The sequence below is a fragment of the Manacus vitellinus genome, unplaced genomic scaffold (assembly GCF_001715985.3).
Source record: "Manacus vitellinus isolate BGI_N305 unplaced genomic scaffold, ASM171598v3 scaffold_59_pilon, whole genome shotgun sequence".
Lineage (NCBI taxonomy): Eukaryota > Metazoa > Chordata > Aves > Passeriformes > Pipridae > Manacus > Manacus vitellinus.
Window position 1 is genome coordinate 2,750,133 of NW_021940681.1, and position 17,226 is coordinate 2,767,358.

Consider the following 17,226-nt stretch of genomic DNA (forward strand, 5'->3'; position numbering starts at 1 on the left):
GGACACTGAACAAAGCAGAGCATGGAGCCTGCTGTTTGGGAGTGGGCTGGAGGTGGTGACAAGGCAGCAACCATGCCACCTGCCTTTTGCAGTCATGGATGTTTAACATGTGAGGGCCAAAACAGAGGTCTTGAGAAGAAGTGTTGACTGGAGCAGGTTCTAAGGGAGGGGTGCACTGCCTGAAGAAGAGCCCAGGAGGGCTAGATGGTTTCAGAGCTTATGCCCCCACAGGATCTCACCCCATTCACAGGCATCAGAGGTCCTTATTAGATGCATTGCTATGGGAGCAAATGCTGAACAAGTGGCTTATCCCAATATTAGCATGTTTGTTTGCTCCATAGCTACCTGGAAGGACTTCTCTTACTTTAGATGTTGCATTCCAAAATTTCTTTAGCAGGGTTGATCTCTGGTACTAGGTGTCGGAGCATCCCCTGCACGTGCCTTTCACCTCCATCCTACCTCTAGCTTTTTTAGACCACATAGACTTTCCAATTTAGCATAACTGAATGATTTTAAGTGATGATGCAGCAAAGACAAGGCAGGGAAGTAAGGGAATAATCTCTTGTTTTTTCAATAGGGCATTTGCTTTATATTTGGGTGAGATTTAAAACATTTGTTTTAGTGGGACAGCAGACTGAGTTGCTGTTCCAAATGACTGTGCCTTACAACTTTATTGATGTTGCAGTCTGAAACCAAGCATCATCACATTTTTTTTCCAGTTTAAATTACTATGGTTAGATTATATTTTTAAATCAGTTTATAAAACAGTACATAATGAGTTGATGAATTGGTTTGTCTCCTTTCTGCTGGCCATCTTAACATAGAGAAGCAGAGTAATAGACATAGCCCTAAAACTTCCTTTTGTCATGGTGCTCCTTGTACCACTTTCTCCTACAGAATGTCTGGAGTTTGAAGCTAGCTTGCCCAGATTTGATGAGCCCTAGTGGAAATCATCCATCAAAAATCATTAAAAATTATGTGATGTGATTCTGTGCAATATTGTGGATGCAAGCAGGATTTCCTGTCAAATGTCGCCCAGCAAGACTGCCTGTGTCCTTATATGGGCCTCCTAAATTTTACTTTTTGCCAGTGTCACTGACCATACCATCACAAAAAGAAAAATCTGACCTTATAAATGAAAGAAGACAGTGACAGCACAGTTTTCATAAATTGTCTGTGCCCTCCCTGCCTTCTTGAAGTCTGTGGGCCTCGCTGTCAGTCAGCACTGGTGACAGTCAGGCCCTTCTCTATATCCAGGGCTGTATTAGTGGGCAATGGGTAGGACTGTCTTTTCCAAGTATTCAGAGCCTCCTTCTCAACTGGCATCTTTGATTTCAAAGGGGTGAAGGGGAAAAGAAAGGGTCACTGGGGTTTGTGCATGTAAACTGTGGCATATGGATAGGTCTGAACATGTGCATCTGCAAATGCAAAACTCTGGGTACAGATCTGGAGTCTCTCAAAAGCACCTATGAACTTCTCTCACCACAAACTCAGCTTGGCTCTTTCTGTGCATGGAGCAAGAAGCTTCTCTGAGGTGGCAGAGAGGACATGGAGAAATGGTCAGAAAAAACAGCTGAACCCTCAGGTATGGGAAATACAAGTTACTGAGGGCTTTATCCAGACCACTTAACTCAGGGTTGCCTGTTTTACCTTCCCTTCAGGTACTCCAGTGGTAACTCTCAGGGGTGCAGGCAGTGTGTGACTTTCAAAAGAGCCACCCCACCCCTTACTAACCAGCTCTGCCCCACTGGTGGCCTAACCAAGGCAATCACATGCTGCATCATGGTGTGGCTTGTGTTCACAGAGACGGGAAGAGATGTCTACTGCACTTGATAATCACTGCATCACCTCCTCAGGTGCATATTGCTGGGGATGGATATGTAAGACAGGCTTAATGCCATGTGCTCTTGTGTCCTGGTGGTGCCACTGTGGGGATTTAGTGTACAGACCTAAAGGCCTGAGGAGTGAAGTAGTTGAGATGAGCGCTGTGGCTTTAGTGGCACTGTGCTGCAGCAGCAATCAGTGATGCCAGGAGCTGGGGGGCCTGGGGCTCTTGCAGGGCAGCATCTCTCCTCATTTGAACCTCTGGTTTAAGTGCAGGAAAGCAAAAGCTCAGATGGACCTTGTGGACACAACACCCCATGCTTTTCTGGGAGATGTGGTTGGTCTCGAGCTGCACTGCTGACCACGTACCCAGAGCACAGGGCAACAGGCCAGAGAAGGATGCTCTCAGGCTCAGTGAAGCAACAGTGCTTAGCTTTTGGGCATTGCCTTCCCAAGGTGGATATCCAGCTGTGTTACCCAGCAGGGCAGAGCCTGGTTTCTGGCATACAGAGAGGATGGTGAAGCATGTTGGCACCAGACTTGCCTCTGACTTGCACACATCTTGTTAATATGGTTTTGGCACAGGGAGTGGAGTAAGACTAGTTAGTTCCCAGCACATGAAAGTTTAGCAGGTAGCAGAGCCAAGCAGTGGTGGACAGCTGCGTTGGAGGCATCAGATTTTTGTGTGCCACCTTCATTGTGTCCCTTCTGGGCAATCTGACCTGATGAGTGGTTATGTGCAAGAGTATGTGCTCTGAAGCTGAATGGGTAATGGGACCCAACACCAGGCTGTCACGCATGGAGCAGCAGGGAGGCTCAAGAGGGCAAGTTGTGATCACAGCCTGACCTGATGGGGAAGAAGGACTGGTAGTCTTCTGTCTGCCATTAGTGGCTGTGCCTCCAGGTTTCCCAGAGCTACCATGCTGTTGTCTTGCATTTTCCAGGACAAGCAAAATAAACAGGGCCATTGCTGTCTGCACAGCCACAGCAGATCCACAGAGAAAATTATTGCTCTGGTTTAGCCTCTGCTTGTCCATATTCCACCCTTTTCATCTAGAAAATGCAAAAGTCAGCCAGGGCTTTAATAGGCTTTAATACCTGACATTAGGAAATGTCGGGTATGATAGGCTACTCATGAATTCAGTTCTCTTGGCCCAAAATGAAAATATATGGAGAGTTTAATTTTGTGTTTTTTTGTTGCTTTTCCCCTGCATTGGTCCCTTGAATATGAACAAGCTTATTCCCATCCCTTACCTTTTCAGACTCCTAATATTTATCTCAGTAGGATCCTTGCTTCCAGTTGGATGTGATGAGTTTCAGATATGCATTACCAGAGTCCATCTCCTTGTTCTTGTAATGGGCCAGGAGCTGCTGATGCCTTTAAGTGTCTCACTGCCTTAATGGCATTTGCTGCTGGCTGCCAAATTGATATCTAGTGTGTAAGCTGGAGAGAGGGGTGAGAGCTGTTCCCCTCACCTATTAATAAATCAGCACTGCAGGGAAGAGTTTTCTACTGGGAGCCAAGTCTCATCACTGCGTGCTGCTAAGGGAAGGAGGGCAATGGTTAGCTGGGAACAGTTGCCCTGCAGGGAGCAGGGATAGAAGCAAAAGGATTTGGCCCAAAGTGACAATGCTGTGGCATTAGCAGAAGCATGATCTATCCATGAGGCCTCTGAACATCACTGGTGTCCTGTGAGCAGCTCTGCAGGAGTGGCTGGTGCTGTCCTGCATGCTGAAAGGCTCCACTCAGATGGAGCTTCAACAAAAAAAATTGGAGAAATAAGTAGGGAGCTGTGTGCCAGCCAGACTGTTATTTCACTGTTTAAAAATTGTCCCTCTTCCTGAAGTGAAGCATGTCTGGGACAGTATCCCACTCAGACAAATGGGCCCTGACAATCAAAGGTGGCTCCTGCTCAGACTTGGACTGTGTTCTACACCTCCTAGCTCTGCAGAGCCCCACCCACAGCAGAGACCTTAGCATTCCATTTGGGGACAGGGTCCCCATGGCAGCTGTGTGCACAGCACACGGCCACAGGGCTCGTGGCTGTCTGTCCTGCTTGTTACCAAGGCATTATTCTCATTGAAGGCTTGGGATTGCTTTGCACTTGGAACAAATTCATCTTCATTAAAGGATGAAGAGGAGATACTTTCTTTGGCTGTCAAGGAGGAGACTTTTGGCCCAGGAGATGTTCGGGAGGGAAAGTCTTGTACATGCCTTCTTTTCAAATACATGCAAATGACAGGTCAGCTCAGGATTATTTCCAACATGGTTTCTTGGCTTGTTCAGAGCCTGACATGTTTGGGCTCATTGCCATGGGCAGGTCTGCACCCATGGTAGAACGCAGATGCTCCTGGAGTATGATTAGTCAGATGGCTTGTGCTCCAACAGTGCCAGTCTCTCCATTGATAAAACAGGGTTTGTGATGGCTTAGATGGTACCATCCAAGCCAGGTGAGATGAATCCTGCCCTGCAATAGTGTCTCAGTATGCCAGAGTATCCTGGCCATGTTTTTATTGTGTCCTGCTCCTCTAAAGTTACCCTGGGGGATAGTGGAAATGTCCTGGCTGAGATAAAGGATCGGCCATGGAGAGTGGAGACAGCATGGGAGCCTGTGACTGCTGGGGCAGCACACCTCAAGTCGGTGCACATGGCTCTTTGAGCAGGCCTGTGAAGCTTTTGCACCTTCCAGGGAGGCGCAGGCAGTGGGGCAGGTAGATCAGGATGGCTGCAGGACAGCAAGGAGGACTTGTCCTGGACTGAACTCAAGGTGTTCTGCAGACCGTGAGTGCAGGCAGAGAGCTGGCCTGTTGCAGATGCATCTGGGAGTGCAGGTCTGCTGCCCAGTCCCCAGAAGAGGGGGATGTCTGTCATCTCTGTCCTCAAAGAGGAGGAGGCTGGCTGGACTTAGAGAAACCAGTCCAGCTATCTGGGAGGGGACCCAGGTAATGGAGATCCTGCCTGAGAGGTCTCTTGCTGTCGCCAGAAATAAAACAACCTTTCAGTGACAGCCTTGATCCAGCCTTAGGGGCAGTGGAGTAATTTTTCAGCTCTGCATTGGTTTCCTACAGCCCAAGGACAAATCCTGATCTGAGAGATGTAGCACAGTCTTACAAAGGCAACAAGAGCAGGGGCTTACTCTGACCCATCCCTCGAACAATACATTTACCACTGTCACGTCCTCTCCTCACTGCCATCAGAAACCTCATTGTGGCTACACATCCCCAGCTGTAGCTCAGCACCATCATGCTAAAATTAAGGGAGTAACTGAGATCATTTTTCAACTGTGCCAGGGGATGACAGCCTTGCAGGATCCTCCTGCATGGCACAGCGTAAACCGAAAAGTAAAACGTTGGATTCCTGGGTGGAGAGTTGCAGTATCATTTATAAATATTAAACCTGTGCCTCAGGAAGGGAGTGACTGCACATGCAACGAGGCAAGCGCCGCTTTAGCTAAAGAGTAAGAGGAACGCCTTGGAATGGACGCTAGAGGGAAGAAGAGAGTCTCACAAGTGTAATAGAGTCGGAAACCAAACCCAAGCAGCTCCAGAGCGCTTGGGAGGAGATTGACAGTCAGAGACTCAACGTTTTCTTCTTTACCTTATCCAGCACCCAGTGTGCTTGCCTCGTGTGATGCCCCCAAATGCGCTATGCTGATAGTGGCTTGCTGTATCACACACGACTTTGGTTTATTTCGAAATTTAGGAAGCCTGCAATGCCCTAAAAGTGCAATGGAGAACATCCCAGACCTGCCTCAGCACTGGAAAGCTGTGGTGCTTTCAGGCATTAGTGGTGTTATAGGGCACGTGATTATGCTATGTTCAATCCCAACATGTTTTAAAGGTATTATCTTTGTCACAGACTACAGCTATGAGCTGCAAACAGGCTCAAAACAACGCATGGCTTGAGTTCCAGCTTCTCTTCTCATGCTGTCCAGGGCCCTCTCATCTCCAGAGCCCAGCAGAGCAGGCAGAACTTCCTTGGTGACTGTGCTCCCCAGTGCTGCTGGGCAAGTCCCTGCTGCTAGGTCTTCCAGTCTGAAACCAGTCCTCTCCCAGCCCAGCTGTGTGAAAGCTCTCTGACACTTCTCTCCACTTTATCCCCACCTTCACCTCTTCTATCCTTCCCCTGCCCTGCTCCTGGTTCTAACCCAGCTCGGCCCCCCACCTGGCATCCTGGTACCTCCCTGGCAGGGCCTCGCTGGAAGAGTTGTGAAAGCTAGGCATGGTTTGCATTTATTGTAGCTCTTCTCTCTTCCATGACTTTCCACCTGCAGGGATCTTGACCCTCCTTCTGATGTCAGGACAGCACTGGGAGACCCTGGCAGGTCCCAAGGGCTCCATATCTGCCACCACCTAGCCCATGTCATTTCTGTCCCAGCCCTTTCCCCATGTGGAGGCTGGCAAAAATCAACACCCACGTTCTTACTGCTGCTTTGTGGGCAGGATCAGACCCTTCTTCCCCAACAGCTTGCAACAGTCCCTTCTTCATGTCTGGGCCACTGCTGCTGCAGGCTGCTGTCACCAGCATCATCCATACCCAGGGGACATCTAGAGCCATGACAGGGGCCCGAAGGTGAGTACCACAGTACCTGCTCTCTCCTCACCAGCCAAAACACATTGCCCTGGCCATGCTGCCTGTAGAGACACTGCTGAGCACATGCTGTCTCCTGGTTGTGCCAGGGCTGTGCTAGGGCACACACACTAACCAAGGGTACAGGCACTTGTGGCTGCACCATCTGCCATGGAAAGGAGGTGTCATGTTCAAGGAGAGAAAGAAAAGGTGAAACTGCCGTGGGAGGAAGCATTGAAAACTTTTGGGAGATCTGCCCCAGGAGGAAGGCACTTGGTGAGCAGAAGAGGAAGCACAGGCTGCAGTGGTCAGCACGGGAAAGATGGGTGTGCCAGCAGCAGGAGTCAGGTTGGGAGCACTGTGCAATCCTGTCACAGGAGGAAAACCATGTTCTGCTGGATCAGATGTGGAACTAGTAACAAGGCAGGCATGATGGACCCCCTCCAAAGCAACACCCTCCTCAAGAGAGGAAGGGTTAGAGCAGATCGTGTTTTCCAGACCACTTGAATGACTGCTAATGTCTTGCCAAGGCAAGCATCTTCCAGGGTCTGGGTATGAATCTGTCAGTCCTTACCAGAAAAATGCTGCACACCAGGAACAGCAGCCAGGATCAGGATGTGGATGTCTTGTCCAGGAGAAGGGGATTTCCTGGATTAGTCACCAAACCTTCCCCTGTTGAGAAGCTCAGTTCCAAGAGCTGCTAGGATACTCCAAGGAATGTTTCCTGCTGCTTCCCTAGGTGGGGTTTCACAGCCATAGCAAGGAATTAAAAATATTCAGGGGTCTTGTAGGGTCAAAGCAACAAATAAGGTTTTTTAAATGGAGGAAAGAAAAAAGTTCAAAACTTCTACTTTCCCTGATTTCTCCTGTCCCTTTTATTTTATCTAGTGTCAATTTTGATAGAAAAAGGGAGGTATTACTTTCCTCTTTCAATTGCTATTGCCCAATCCTGATTTTCTTTTATTACAAACAATCCAGGGGAAGCAGGAATCCAAACACAAACTTTCGGATTAGATTAATGGCATGTAAAATCAAATGAGAGGCCCTTGCTGCTGTGGAAAAAGGGATTACCTTAAGATCAAGTAACTTTGTGGGTGATTTACAGAAGAAGGGACAGAGATGGAAAGGGACTGCTATGTCATGCTGGCATTTGGGAAGGTGGCCAAAAGTGCAAGAGGGGGACTCTGTGTATGCACCTGTGTGTGACTGTGTGCGTGTGTGTGTCTGTTCCCTGCTAAACTCTGGGGTGGTTCTGGCATCCCTGCCACCTTGCCCTGAGTCAAGAATGGAGGGCATGGGAGGTCGAACAAGGGCTGCAGGGGGAGTTTGGGATGCAGGATTGTCATGGGCAAAGGTGGAAGTTTCAGACAAGGTCTATCATGGAAACCCTCCTGTTGAATCATAAGGGTCAGAAAGGACCCCTTGCTTTCTAAACTCCTTATCAGAGAGGAGTCTTAAGTGCAGCTGGATCCAGTCCTGGTCCCAGACTTGATCAACAGTTTATGTCTAAAGGATTATATAGGTGTAATTGTGCCTTTATACAACTTTGTCCTTCAGAATTAAGGATGACAAACCAAATATATTTATATGAATAGAATGATTATTTAAATGATGATGACAATGATGATTAGACTAAAAGACTTTAATCAGAATTGTTTACTACAGAATATAGAGAGTTGTAACTACTAGTATAGTACACTATTTCTTGAAACCATATTGAAGTAACAATATTTAAGCTAGCAAAATAATTATTAAGTAGAGATTGATGTTACTCACCCATACCAACAACCATGGGCATATCTCTTTCATTCAGCCTTAAGGAGTAACCTTTAGGGGAGTCCTCACTCAAGAGAGGAATCTCCACAGACTCCGAGATGGGGTGTGTTAGAAGGCCCTGACATTAAAAAGTGGGACTGGGCTTTTATAGTATAAAGTGATTTCCTGTCAGTCATATGTTTCTAGGCCAGCTATGTCAGCTCAGCAGCCTCTAGCTCAGCACCATTAGATAAGTTATCTGTACTATAACTTGTAGGTTCCTTTATCAGGAACTTTGTCTGCCACCTCCTCGCTGGTGCCAGTTTCTGTCAGGAAACATTGTTTTTCATGTCCTCAGAATGTTTAACTTTGGTATTGATGAGTCAGGCTGGTTTCAGCATTCTTTGACACCAAAAGCAGCGTGACCCCCCTTCTCCATCCATCACTGATAACTCCTTGCAAATAGGGCAAAGTCTGAGCTGTTTTACCTCCACCTAGGCAGAGCATCCTGCTACAAGGAGGGCTTAGCTGTCAAAACCCTGATAGCTCTAACTCAGACACTGCAAATCCAGGGCCAAAATGGAGATAAGAAAGAACTACAAATGCAGTTCTCCTCCATTTGCTGCTCTTGGCAGGTTTTCTGTCTCCCCCTGGTTGCCTGACACAGCACAGTCCCCCAGGGAGGCTCTGGCAGAAATGCTGAAAATACTTTCATTCTAGATCATAGAATGGTTTGTGATGGAAGGACCTTAAAGATCACCCAGTTCCAAACCCACTGCTATGGGCAGGGATAGCCCAAGTTGTGTCCTATGCCAGAGCACAGCCCCCATCTGCCCTGCTGCAGCCCTTCCCTACCCCTCAGTCACTGCAGATGGAGGAGGAAAGGACCAAGCAGCTCTGCAAATCTCAGCATTGCTGCTTCCCTCTGTTCTGAGGTGTCAGAGCAGCGGGGAACACCTCCAGGTTTAGCTGGGTTGTCGGGTCACCCCCACACATCAGCAGTCAAGTCTGGGTACATGAGGTGGGGGTCAGCTCTTCTGGCAGGGCCAGCAGTTTAGAAAGCATCAGGCCAGATTCCCATCTGGTGCAAACTGTTGTTGCCTCCCTGATCTTCACCCAGGCTGTGCTAGCAGCAGAGCTGGTCCTTCAGTCTCCAAGCACAGTGCCTGTCTTGGCAAGGATCCTGGGATGCTGGCAGGGTTTGGTTGGTTTATTTAACGGGTGCTGGGGCTGTTGTCTGCCACATGTGATTTATTCCTGTTCTGGATCACAGAGTTTGAACCGTCTCCTATTTCCAATGCTTCTGTCACAGCTTTGTTTGCAGCGTCATCGCTGTTCAGCAGCTGCCTGTGCTGCATGTCCAAGTGGAGTACCAGAGCTGAAGGGCACTTCCCAGGCTCCCATGGGACCAGCAGATGCTCAGCACTCATCTACATCAGTGTCCTGCTGGCAATGCCTGTCCAAGGCATTGCTCCAAGCTCTTGGCTTCAGTCTAGGAGTGGTGTGCTTTGGTCCTGGCACATTAGCCCAGTGTGCCCAGGGTTCTCCATCTCCTGCTCCAGCAGATATTGGTGTTTTTCACCAGAGCCAGTGGCTTTTTGCAATGGGATCAGGTTAGCTTGGGATGAGAGACCCAGGGACACACTGGTGTTGATCTAGGTAAACAGGTGGGTGCCAATTCACCTGCTCTGAGGATAATCATTACACTTGCAGGGAGAAGGCAGCAGTAGACAGCTGAAAAGCAGGAGACAGGTGAATATAAGAGAGTATAAAAGCATCTCTTCAGAATAGATTTTAACCCCTTAACCCCTTGCCCCTGGTCCTGCATCATCTCCAATTGTAGCCAGTAGCAGCTGCCCAGGGAAAAGCCATCAGAGCATGGGAACAGGACAAGTAACATCGCTTTCTTGTCTTGACTCATCTCTGTGGCTATGTGCCTGTTGCGCAGGACAAGCAAATATCAAAATGGGCTCCAAAAGCTCTCCCACTCTCAGGAAAATCTGTAGCTCAGTGGCTGTGAATTTTATCAGTGAATTTAAATATCTGCATATAATGCATAGCAGATATACTTAGATTTTTCTTCATTAAGTCTCTCAGGCTTTTTCTGGGTGGGGAGAAGGGTAGCATCCCCTGACACTCCTTGTCCCCACACTGCAGTCCAAAGGTGGGATGAAGCTGATGCAGCTGCCAATAGCTCCACGTTTCCAAGGACTTATTGCCATTTTTAATTTTTTCTGATATTGAAAGCCCAGAATAATAACTGCCATAAGAGGCCACTTATTCCAAGTGGCACAGGATTTAAGAGAGACTGTGATTGCTCCTCATTCACAGACTGTAATCCTAATTTCTCTTCTCTTCCTGATGCTGCTGCTCTCCCCTGCTCCATGTCTTCCTGCAAGCAGACTGTCCCATGCAGGGCCCATCCCTGAGACTTTCCCCTTTGGTTTACTGGGGCTAACTGGTGCATCCTGAAGCTGAGGGCAGGTGTTTGCTCTGGCTCTGCAGTTCCAGCCTTGTCTTGCAGTGGCCGGTGTGAGCAGCAGTGCTCCATGCCACCCGTCCTGTCTCCCTGTATAGCACTGGACATGGGCTGGCAGCATCCATAGGTGAGAAATTTGAGTGCTCTCCCTCCAAACCATGGCATGCAGGCACTTGGTGCTCTAGTGGTGTCACCTGCTGCCCATGGCCGTGCTGCCTCACTCACATGCAGTAGCGATGGCTCCTGCCAAATTGCAGAGCGAGCAGTCGTATCATGCATGGGAGAAGGGCCCGGGGGAGCATGCCAGGCTCTATCCCTTTGCAACACCCCAGCCAGTGTCATCCTCTCCCCAGCATATCCATGGCCCTGAGTGGGCAGTGGGCACCCTCTGAGATGGGTGAGCACCTAGTCCTGCAGGTACAAATATTTGCACCCAAATTCCTACCAGAGCTGTGGACAGGAAGAGCTGTCCCCCGATGCCCTTGCCACCTGGTGGGGACCCGCCACAGTGCTGAGTGTCACTCCTCCTGCAGCTCAGCCCTGCGGCAGCCCGACTTTTCCTTATTTGTTTTTCTCCCTTTGAGAGCTATTCTTTCCCTCCCATATGCTGTAATAATTACAAGTGATAACTTAACAGCTGCTCTGCTATTCCAGGCTCAGCAGAGCCACGCGCCTCCGCTTTCCCTCCCTCCCACAGCTCTAGGTCAGCGTCTTGGCTTCGGCAATCAGGGATTCCTGCAATTTCTGCCACTCAGGAGGATCTGGACTCTTTTCCCCTCCATCACCATCTGTCTCCCACCCTCCCGTCCCAGCATCATGAAGGGGGATGGGACTCCGACATCCATCTGTTACCATGGAGAAAGCTGAGCCAGCAAAGGGATGCACCCTGCATCCTGGGTGAAGGCCAGTGGAGAGATGGTGGAAGGGGTTTTCTTGTATTTTTGTTTTATAATCATGTGTCACTCATGAGGTCTGCTGCAGGTGGCAACCACCACCCTTGATCACAACAGACCTTAGGTACCTCCTAAGCCCCCTTGCTGGAGGAAGTGGTGGTCTTAGGCCTGGTGTGGCAAGTGCCACATCACAGCTGGTGGACCAAGTCCACATCCCTCAGACAAGCACTTTGCCATCCCTCCTCCCATACAACAATGGCAGCGCAAAAGTGATTATATTGAAAAACACTTCTTGGGTTCAGCTGCTTTGGTGGCAGCCCAGCCCAGCACTGCAAACCCCAGCCAAGTGAGCTAAAACCACAGAGCAGCACCAAGAGGGCTGAACGTGGCTCCACGGCAGAGAGAAATGGTAGCTGTAAAACCAGACTCATGTAATTAAGGTTGTATCTGGTGTTGGCTTGGCCTGACCCCAGAGAGGCCTTTGCTAAAGAGATAAGGGAAGAGCCAGGAGGCTGCCTGTGACTTGGAGGTCCTCATCACTGTCCTGTGTTGCATGCTGCTCCAGCTGTGTTGACAATGCACACACAGCCCACATGGCCCTGGCCATACCATGCCACCTTTGGCAGTCTACCACTCCACATGCCCTGACAGGCTCCCTGGGTAATGATAGACCCTCAACAGCAGCCCTGGGGTCCCACTTTAGGTGTGAAAGGGTTTTTTCTCCTTTACAAGATATTTTTGCATCCAGTTTATCTGATTGCTGAAAGCCCAGCATGAAAATACAGCCAGATGAGCTGTTTTTGCCTGCTCCCCCCGGAAGAAACACTGCATCTCTGAACACTCCAATCTCTCCCCAGCCATCAAGACTGCAGAGGCAAGAAGTGCTTCTCCAGCACAGATGAAGATTCCTGGAAATGTGTCAAGACAGCCCAATCCCTGGCAATGGCAGCGAGACGTGCGAGTCTCTGTGTCAAGCCAGCTCACCCAGCCCACAAAAGGCTGCGTTCTGCTTCCCAAGCACTGGAAATCTGACACCTGCCTGCTTGCTCCCATGCAGACCCATACTGGTCACTTCCCATATTCCAAAGGCAGTATTCCCAGCACCTATGGTTGCAGCAGGCTTGAAACTGTGACAAAGCCCTGTGGCAACCTGAAGCAAGTGTCCGCATTGTGGCCAACACCTGAATTCATTTTTGGCAAGCTGCAGTGCAGGGCCTGTTTTTCCTCCCTTATGTGTTCTGGGCTTTACTGAGATAGTAAAATGCCGGGAATTAAAGAGAGGATTTTACCTAAGGATTTGCCAGAGCCACCAGGCTGCAGTGGCTTTTCTCACCCTGCACAAACACCTCATCTCCACATGGAGATGTGTGTCACAGCAGGTGACATCTTCCCCTTCCACCCACCAGCCTGTCCTTATAGGTAGCACATCCCACAGGATGCCTGAGGCAGGTCTCTCTAAGGGACAGTGGTGAATACTCTTTCCTATGGTCCTCCCAAAGTTGTAAGTGGGAATAAAAATTGGGAGTGTGCAAGGAGGAGGGTCTTCCCAGGAATTTCACTTCCTAGGCTGGGAGTCCTGCTGCTGGCACCATCTCAACGTGATGGTGGACAAGGTCACGGGCCATGGACAGGACTTTTGTGCACGCAGATACTGCTCACAGAGCCAGGTGACCATGAAAATCCCTTGGCTTTTGGGTCAGCAGCCGTAATGCTCTGTCTTGAATTGCACTCCACCCAGAGGGCCTTTGGAAGAGGTGACACAGTGCTTATCTGAGCCAGTTTGATGCTTGGTAGCTCTGCAGGACAACCAAGCACAGGCTTCAGTGGCAGCGCTGGTGGCATGGGACACACTGGAGGATCACTCATCAGGGGAAGCAACACGTGCCTCGCTTACACCTCCCACAGGGAGTAGGCAGCTCCAGGAAGAGGCGTCTTGAAAAGCCTGTGCCATCCTGTACAGGAGAGCTGGCAGCTCCATCTGGCTCCGCTTCAGTGGAACTCTCTGAGGAGCTGCCAAGGGTGGCCAGCGGGGTCTGTGGGTGGTGTGCCAGAAGCAGGCTAGGAGGAGGAGAATGAGGAGGAGGAGTGGGTGGGATACAGGTGCCCCACACTGCCAAGTTTCTCTTGAAGTGTGCTAACCCTTCATTAAAGCAACTGCTCTGTACTAGGAGAGGGATGGTGGGTTTAGGGGCCAGTTTATGGTGTGTTGCTGGTCCTCAGCTAGAGGGGAGGGGCTACTGGGACTGCAGCTGGTCCATAACCAGGACCTGGGAACATTTTGGGCTTCATGTACAGGAGCTTCAGCCCACAAGTGCTCCAAGCCACCATGTGCATTTTCTGCATGGCAAAGTCTCTTTGCAGCTCTGCTGATTTTCACAGGTCTCACACTTTGCTTTTACTCTCCCAAAAGGCAGTGATTTTTTTTTTCCTTGAAGCTAGAAGTGTGATAACAGGGTTCTCATTGAATCAGGAGTGCTGGGGTACTTGTTAGGATAAAAACACATGGGGTTAGCACCGTATCCCTCACCTCTCTTAGCCCAGGCTATTTCACAGCAAAATTACAGTCCTTATCTGCACCTAAGTTTTTCAGCAGAGTAGCGGCAGCTATCTGGTTCTTGGTTTCTTCATTTCAATCTCTTTGATCATGTGCCACAATTAATCTGATCTTCATGAGGCGGGATGAGTAGGAGTCAGAAGAAAAATTGTAATCGTCTGTGCCTTTGGCATACAGGAATGGCATAATTTTGTAGTCTCATCTCTGTGCTGGTAGCTTTAGGAAAAGCCTACATCCCTTCATCAGCTAGAGACGCTGTGCAAGGCTAAGGGACACACATAAATGGCAATATTTGTAGCTGGGTACCATCACTGTTCCTTATTCCCCCGTTTTTGCAGGCTGCAGCATCTCCGCACTACAAACCACCGTCGTCAATGAGTGCAATCCAGCTGGCATCAATGAACTCCAAACATGAAAAAAGTTCGTTATAAGCTCCTGCAACGTTTTTGGTGTTTGCTCTCACCTGCCATGTTGCAGCAGATACCAGGCAGGTAATTCCCAGCACTGTTTCATTGCCTGAGTCAAATGAAACATGAGTTTTTGTTGTGCTGGGGGGAAGGGAGCAAGGGGAAGGGGCAAGGAGAGGTGACATCATACTGCCTAGCCCTGTTCTAGCTCTCCTGAAACTTTCTTTGCCAGTTCCCACCGGTGCAGCACTAGCTATCCTGACAGCTGGGATAAAGATGTTTTCCCCTGTTTCGCCCACACTGCCCTTGGCCCCACTGCAAAGCATTGCTTTCATTCTGGCTTGCACAAACTCTGGTCTCCATCACAGCCCTTTCTGTGTATTTGAAACATCTCCTTAGCCTTCCCCTTCCTAGACAAAATGATCGCCGTTCCTTTACCAACCCCTCTCTGATCACTTTTCTCCCCAACTTGTATAGCTCTCTTCAAGTGCTTCTTATTTTCTTGAGAAGCATTACCAGCACAGAGCAGTGATAACCAAGTAAGGGACCTGTTTTAAGCCATCCAACACAGCATGATTAACCCATATCATAGATTATGATCAAAAGCACCTTTTCTATAGAAATTATTATTCTTGTCCAACTGACTATTCCAGCAAGGATAACTCTCTTAATCCTCCATTTGTCCAACTGATTATCCCATCTCACCTCACCCACACTTCTGTTGAATTATATTTTGGGATTTTTTTTTCCAGAGTATTTCTCTGATTTCTCAACACCATTTTGAATCATAATCCCTTTCTCAGATGTGCTGGCAACTCCTCTCATTTGCTGTTACCTCCAAACTGAATACCTGAATGGGTTAACAGTTTTGGACCCTCTCTGTTTTGACCTGAAAAACCAGTAAATACTCTCTGTGCACTCCCTGTACAGTGTTTTTAATCTCAACAATCATTCCACAGACTCACTCATGAGAATGGTTTTATCTGTAACAATGTCTAAAGCCTTACTAACATCAAAAATATGTTGTCTCCTGCTTTTTCCCTCTCCTCAAATCCAGTGGCTCCATCACAGACAGTGGTTGGATGGGTTCATAGCAGCTGACCCTCAACAAATCCCTGTTGGTGATGGCAGGGAATGTTTTATACTGACTCCACTCACTGGAGCAAAAGCAAGAATGTGGTGGAATACACGAGCAATGGGGTGTTTGATCTTGGCTGGGTTATAGAGAAGCCATGCTTCCACCTCTCTGGTGCTGTGGGGCATGGATGCTGGTTACCCCATTCCTGTTTCTGGCTGGGCTGAACTGCCCAAGTACCCCAAACTGATCCTGACTTTGGAATAAGCTTTATTGCCTAATGAGTGATGATGGGCAACCAGCTGGCTCTCGGCAAGGTACAATTTTGGGGGCCATATCTGCCGTGTGCAGGGTGAACTACTGCACTGGGCACATGCAAAACCTTAATGTGCACCTACACCTTTCTGAACAAGTGATTCCCTTAGGTCTGGGTCCCTGAGGGGCTGCAGGGTGAGCTCCCTCCCCACACACCCTTAGGAAGTAAGTGATTCCTTTCCTAAGCCACATCAGAGGGCAATAGGCATCAGGGAGGTGGGAATGCTGAGACTGGAGGATCAAGAGCCCAAAAAGGCCATTTTTCTGCTCAAGTGGTCATGCTTCTGTTCACAGCACCACGCCTGAAGAAAAGGCTTGAATGTCTTATCACTGTCCCCAAGTTCCCCTCACAGACCCTGAGGGCTTCTTGGATGCCCAGGGAAACTCTCAGGTGCTTCTGTTCTGGTGTAATTATGACAGGCAATATATAATCAGCTGAGAGCTCTATTGACAGCCTCATTTGGAACATAATAGACTAATGGTCCCTTCAATTGAGTTAAGGATTTTTTCAATTAGTTACAAATTAACCTAAATTAAGAGTGTTTATTTCAAATGAGAGTGAATACAGAAAGACTTAATGTGGTTCCACTAATCTAAATCTACAGTCTTAATCATTTTGGATTCATTTTCCAAGAGGGCACATGACATTTTTATTGGTATAAAGACCAATCAGAAATGTGGCAGGTGTTTTGAAAGTGAGATATTTTTGTCTTATAAGGCTTACAACATTTGATAACACATCTCCTAAAAATCTGTACTGATACCTCCTTTCCAGGCAAAAGTAAGTAAGCTATGGCAATGTAAAGGATGGTGCTTCAGTTTTACAGGTGCATGTATGTATATATACACACATATACATCCACATTCATGTGTGTGTGTATGGAAAAAAAAATTCCTGGGAAATTTGTTCCACTTTAATTACTCTAACAGCTTTAAATCGATGCAACTTGTGAATGCTAACAAGGCTTGAAGCAGCAGCCAGAAGGTGATGGCAGAAGTATCTGTGATGGTTTATGATTTGATTTTCCTGCTGTTCCCTCCTCTGTTCCTCGTCTCCAAGTTTCTCAGTACTCTGACTGCTCAGGATTGATGCACCCGTAGCAGAGGCAGTGGGAAGGGTTGGGGAACCTCTTCTCATCCCTGTGGCACACTTGGCTGGGTTTTTTATTTAGCTTGGACAGCCATGGTCCCCTCTGAAGTTTCCCCACTGCCCAGCTGGATCCCTTTTGGAAACAGCTCCCATGAACCACTTTTCTGTGCAGGTGAAGCTGCCCTGGAGCTCCCCATCCAGTGTGTTGGATCGCTACTTCTAAAGGTGTGTAGTAATTGAGTCACCAAACTCTGCCTTGGAAAA